The sequence below is a fragment of the Crocodylus porosus genome, unplaced genomic scaffold (genome assembly GCF_001723895.1).
Source record: "Crocodylus porosus isolate Cpor-Errol unplaced genomic scaffold, CroPor_comp1, whole genome shotgun sequence".
Classification (NCBI taxonomy): domain Eukaryota; kingdom Metazoa; phylum Chordata; order Crocodylia; family Crocodylidae; genus Crocodylus; species Crocodylus porosus.
The window spans coordinates 6,494,402-6,500,368 of record NW_017728914.1 but is presented as its reverse complement, the minus strand read 5'-3'; positions in this window follow the sequence as shown (position 1 = coordinate 6,500,368).

Here is a 5,967-nt window from a genome sequence, read left to right as displayed (position 1 = left end):
AGAGAGAGAGAGAGAGAGCATAAGCTTTCAGACACTGGAGCTCACTTCAGATGCTGTGAATGGACAAGCATACAGCAGTGTATAAAGTGGAGTGATTGCATGAAGGTTCATACCCTGAACCATAGTTTCCCAGCAGCTTGTACTGACCCTAAACTAGTTCTTCAACAGGCTGGAAGCCTTGGGGTAAAAGTCCTCCTCTTGTAGTCCATGGGATGGTTATAGTGCCACCCAATAGTGGCTACTACATCTGCATAGCTTACTCCTCTAATCCAGACCTGCCTTTGCCTTGCCTCATCAGCCAGGAAACTGCTGCAGGCATAAGCTTCACACTGCAGTATGAACGCCGTGAGCCCCCAGAAGCTGGGGGCATAGTGAGTTCCTGCAGGCGGCAGCAGCACTGTTGGAAGTGGGAGCGTGGCAGCAGCAAGTGGTGAGCTCCCGCAGGCAGCTGCAGCGCTGTCAGTGGTGGGGGGTAGGGGGAGTGGCAAGCACTGACTGGCAGTTGGTGATCACCTGCAGATGCTGCCAGCAGAGTTGGCAGCAGCCAGCGGTGATTGGGGACCACCCGCAGAAGCTCCTGGCGATGTCAGTGGCGAGGGGGTGGTGGTGAGTGTTGACTGCCCACAGGCGCTGCCAGCAGTGGCAGTGGTGTCTTTTTGCAGGGGGTGTACCCCCTATGCGTCACCAATGCACTGTAGATAGTAGGCCTCTGCGAATAGGGAACTATTTGATTTGGATTCAGCCAATTTGGAGGACAGTGATTCAATTCAGAGATTCGGATCACTGTCCCAAACTGATTCAGCTGAATCGGCTTCAGAAGATTCAGCACTGATTTGGAAAGGTTTGGTGATTTGGTGATAGACTATAATGGGGAATCACTGAAATACCTATACATTTGTAATTTTTTGTTAGATTGGGATTAAAACAGTGGAGATGATGGCTCCTTCTGAGGGCATGAAGCCTGCCAAGTTTCAAAGAGATAGCAGGGGTTTCTGGGAAAATACACCTCAAACTGCTGAAAGCAAAACTCATGTCATGTGTATGTGTTGAGGCAAATTTAGGTGAAAACAGGCATGGTAGCCCCTTCTGAGGACATGAGGCCTGCTAAGTTTCAAGGATATAGGTGCAGGAGCTTTTAGGAAACACACCTCAAACTGTTCAAAGCAAAATTTGTGATGTGTGACTGTGTGTCTGTTAAGGCACAGCAGGATGAAAACTGCAGGGATGGTAGCCCCTTATGAGGCCACAAAGCCTGCCAAGTTTCAAGGAGATAGGTACAGGGGTTTCTGAGAAACGACACCTCAAGATGCTGACAAGCAAAACTCGAGACGTGTGACTTTGTGTATGTGTTAAGGTGCAGCGGGATGAAAACTACAGGCATGGTAGCCCCTGCTCTCACCCTCACAACTTCACTTCAATCAGTAAGCCTCAAGCCTCTCAAATATCTGACAGGTCTGGGCTTTCCCCAGGCAGGACTGTGCAGTGGCTGAAGGTGAGCAGGTGCCTCCTGCTCCTACCCACCTTTCACTGGGGAGCTTCGCAGTCCTGGCATTTCCTGGGGCTGCTGCACCACTGGCAGTTCCACCCAGGCCTCCCTATCCTGGCAGGGTGCAGTCTTAGGTCATGCCCTGGATGATGTGGGGCCTCCTCCTCCCCATATAGCCGCAGCCCTTGTACCTCCAAGTTCTTCCTGACACAGGAGCTCAGCAGGGAGATGTTCTTCCCCTGCTGACTGGTGAGAAACAAAACTGCTGCCTCCAGCTCTGAGAATGGGGCATTAAATTGCCGCCCTCATTAGCACCTATCCTGCCTCATACATTGCCCCTCGTGAAGGCATGAGGGAGGCCTGCCAGGTTTCAGGCAGAGTGATGCAGGGGTTTCTGTGAAACTACACCTCAAACTGCTGAAAGCAAAACTCATGTCACTTGTGTGTGTTAAGGGGTTTAGGTTTTAGCCATGTTGGTCTAAGGACATGGCCCAGACAAAGTTCTTAGGGTCATTCTGATATCTTTTATTAGTCCAATGGAATAGTTGGAGAAATTTTTCTTTGCAAGCTTTCGGGTTTAAAAACTCATCAGACTGTGGAAGCATCTAGTTGGTGTGTGCTCTTCCTGGATGGAAGGAATAGTAAAGAAGCCAGAGGCTGCCATACAATGCATGCAAAAAAGCCAGTCAGTGAAAATGTAAATTGAGGCATTGGGGGTATGAGGCAAGCTGGGAGTTGGGGAGTGGAAGGGGGATGTAGCAGGTAAAAGTGGAGTGGTACCTGCTACCTGAGGAGTCAAATGTCAGGCAGGTTGTAGTATGTCATAAATCCAATGCCTATACTGAGTCCATGAGTTTCTGTATCTAGGAGGTTGGTGAAGTGAAGTTCATTGGTCCATCTGTGAAAAGTGGTTTGTAAATTCAAACAAGCACCGAACCTTGCTAATCTCATCACCAGAAGCCAACTTCCTACAGCCCAAAACACACTGAATGGATCCAGACCATGCCATGACAAGAAATGCAAAACCTGCCAACGTATCTCCAGTACCTCCACAAACTGTGCACCAGAATCTATTACAAACAAGAATACCCAACTACCTGTGCGGGCACATTTCTTACAAGAAAACCACTCTGTCTCCAGTCTCTTAGTCTTGACCCTCAAAGGGAATTTACAAACCACTTTTCACAGACAGGCCTATGAACTTCACTTTATGACTCTCCTAGATACAGAAACTCATGGACTCAATATAGACATTGGATTTATGTCACATTACAACCTGCCTGACATCTGACTCCCCAGGTAGCAGGTACCACTCCACTTTTACTTGCTACATCCCCCTTCCACCCTCCCCCAAACCTGTCTCTCACCCCCTGACACCTAATTTACATTTTCACTGACTGACTTTTTTGCCTGCATTGCATGCCAGTCTCTGGCTTCTATACTATTCCTTCCATCCAGGAAGAGCATACGCATACCAACTAGTTGCTTCCTCAGCCTGACGAAGGGGTTTAAACCTGAAAGCCCATGCCTTGCCAATGACATCACAGGCAGCTAAGCTCACCTGGAGCCTCACAATTTCACTGCAACCAGCAGGTCTCAGATCTCTCAAAGATCTTACAGGTCTGGGCTTTCCCCAGCCAAGACTGTGTGTGCGTGTGGTGTCTAGAGGTTATAAAGCACCTCCTACCCACCTTTCACCAGGGAGATCCTCAGTCCTGACTTTTCCTAGGGCTGACGTGCCAGAGACAGCCCCACAAGGCCTCCCAACCCTGGCAGTCCTTCCCCTTAGCCCCAGCCCATACTTCCAAGTTCGTCCTGGTATGGGAGCCCAGCTGGGAGATGTTCTTCCCCTGCAGGCTGGTGATGCAGTGAGTGCCACCTCCAGCTCCGAGAGCAGGGCATTAAATGGTTAAAAAAAATGAACTAGGTGCAGATGAAGTAAGGAAGGTGGCACTCACTCCACCTGCAGGTAGAGCTTGGGGAACCCCAGCAGGAGGTTCACCTTTAGGAATACCAACTGCTCCACAAAACCAGGATCCAAGGAGGTGCAGTGGGGTCTCACAACATCCCCAGCAGTGCTAAACACCCTCTCACTTGGAATACTGGTCGATGGCCAGAACAGGTGTTCCTGGGCAACCATGGCCAGATCCTGCCACATCTGGCTGTGGGTTGCCCAATAAGCTAAAGAGCTGCAGTCCAGTAGCTCCACATCTTTGGTGAGATAGGTAGCCACCAAAGCCTCAGCACTACCTGCCCGAGACTGGGGTCTGGTACATCTGGACCCCAACATTTAAGCCAGGCCCTTGGCCCACATTGGCAGTGGCTGGCATGGAGGAGACTGGCTGGTGCTGGGAGTGCTGGCATGGGAAAGCGGATCCCCTTCTTCCATGTTCCCTCACCTCTGCCTTCTGCCTCTTTGACTCTTTCACTAGCACCTCCATCCAGTGATCAAGAGTTTTGGTGCTGCACATGCTCCCCTTCATGCTTGGGTTGCACATGCCTGCCAGCACATGGACCATACTGGACCACAACAGATCCAGCTGTTTTTTGATGCCTTCCTTCAGCCGCTTCACCAGTACCTGCACCTCTGGTGAAAGCGGCTTGCTCCAACCTGGAACATTGATCCCCTGGAACTTCTCTATTTGTTTCTCAAGCTCCCTCACTACAGGGATCACCTGGCTAAGAAGGCCATCGACAGTGCTGAGGGTTTCAGTGGCCTTGAGGAATGGCTTGAGGACCACCAAGATCTGAGAGATGGTATCCCACTTCGCTTTGTTAAGGGGGCCACTGATCACAATCTCCCTGAGAAAGGCCATCTCATGGATGGCCTTCTGTTGCTCCACCAGCATTTCCAGCATCAGGTATATGGAGTTCCACTGAGTCTCCACATCCAGCATGATTTTGTGCTCATTTCTGTCTGTTTGTCCCACAGCATCTTGCCCTGCTTGATGCTGCAGTGGAAGTAGCCTGCCACCTTCCTGCATTTTAAAATCAGCTGGGTGGTAGTGACAGCACCATCACCAGCAGCCTTGTCCCCCTCCAAGGCATCTCTGACTATGAGGTGGAACTTGTGTGTCACACAGCGGATGCTAACAAAGTTGGCATCACAGACTACCTTGACCATATTGGCCCAATTGTCGGTGACCATGAACCCATGAGTGAGCTCACCCTGCCCAACAAGCCACCCTTTTACCATGCCGTTCATACCAACCATGATCTGCCTTGCCGTGTGGGACTCATCCATCATCTCTGCTTGAAGGAGAGCCCACTGATGGCCTGACTGATTGCACAAGTGCCCTGTGAAGGAGAGGTAGGCATGACCTCTACCCTGGCTGCTCCAGATGTCTGAAGTGAAGTACAGAGCTTTCTGCAGACTTGTCTTGTGCAGCTCCTCCCTCAAGTACTCCCTGCATGCCTCAACATGCACCACAACCTGCTAAAGGTGGTGCATGTTGGCACTTGGCAGGATGGGGCCAGGATTGCCTTGAGCCACCTGAACCCTGGCCACTCAACTAAGAAGAAGAGCTGGCCATCCAGAGCAAGCACCTTCCTAGTGTTCTGGGTGATCTCACTCACCCTTGCAATGTGCCCCCTGTTGTCTGCAGCTTTCCCCCACTGGTCCAGGGTGGCCTGCCTCTGCTTTGTGGGGATGGGGGCTTTGGAGTAAGAGGGGGACTTCTCTTTGGGCATGCTCACAATGGTGCCAGGCTGAGGAGGAGCAAAGGCAAAGGGTGCTGCCTTCTGAGAGGTAGAAGCATTGCTGTGGTGGTGAAGTGTTTCACCTCCTTGCCCCAACTGATCTGCTTTCAGCAGTCCTGGCAGATAGCATACTAGGGATCATCTGCCACCTCAAAATGATCCTGTACTACAGTATCCCTCTGCCCTCACTTTTGGGTTGAGGGTGTGGATCCTGTCTTTTCCCTCTCCTCAGCAGGCAGAGGCACAACAACAGCAGGAGCTGACTCAGCTGATTTATTTGCCTCCACAACCGCAACCTCCTCTGAGGTGCTTTCTGGAAAAGGAGACCTGGGTCTAGGGGAACTCTGAGGAGTGTGGAACACAAACTCAGATTCCCCCTCCTTCCCCAGAAATTTTTTTGCTAGGGTGCTCAGGTCCCCTGCTTCCAGATTCAGCTCCTCCTCTGGCACTGGCAGGCTCATGCTGGGAGATGAAATTGGGGTGGAGAAGACTGTCATGCTGATTCTGGTGGCTCTTTTTGGTGTTAGGGGAGGTGCTGCAGGTGCAGGAACAGGTACTTCTCGTACTTCCTTGCTCCCACTGGCAGAAGAAGACACATCGCTTTCAGGAAAGAGGATGCATCTATGTTTTGGGGTGGGGGGGATTTGCAGTTTTCCCCCTACCCCCTCTAGCCCCTCTCTCTCCCCTACCAGAAGACCTGGCATCTGCCATTCCAGAAGACTTCTTATTAATCTTTGCTGTGCTGGAAAATGTGTGTGTGTGTGTGTGTGTGTGTGTGTGTG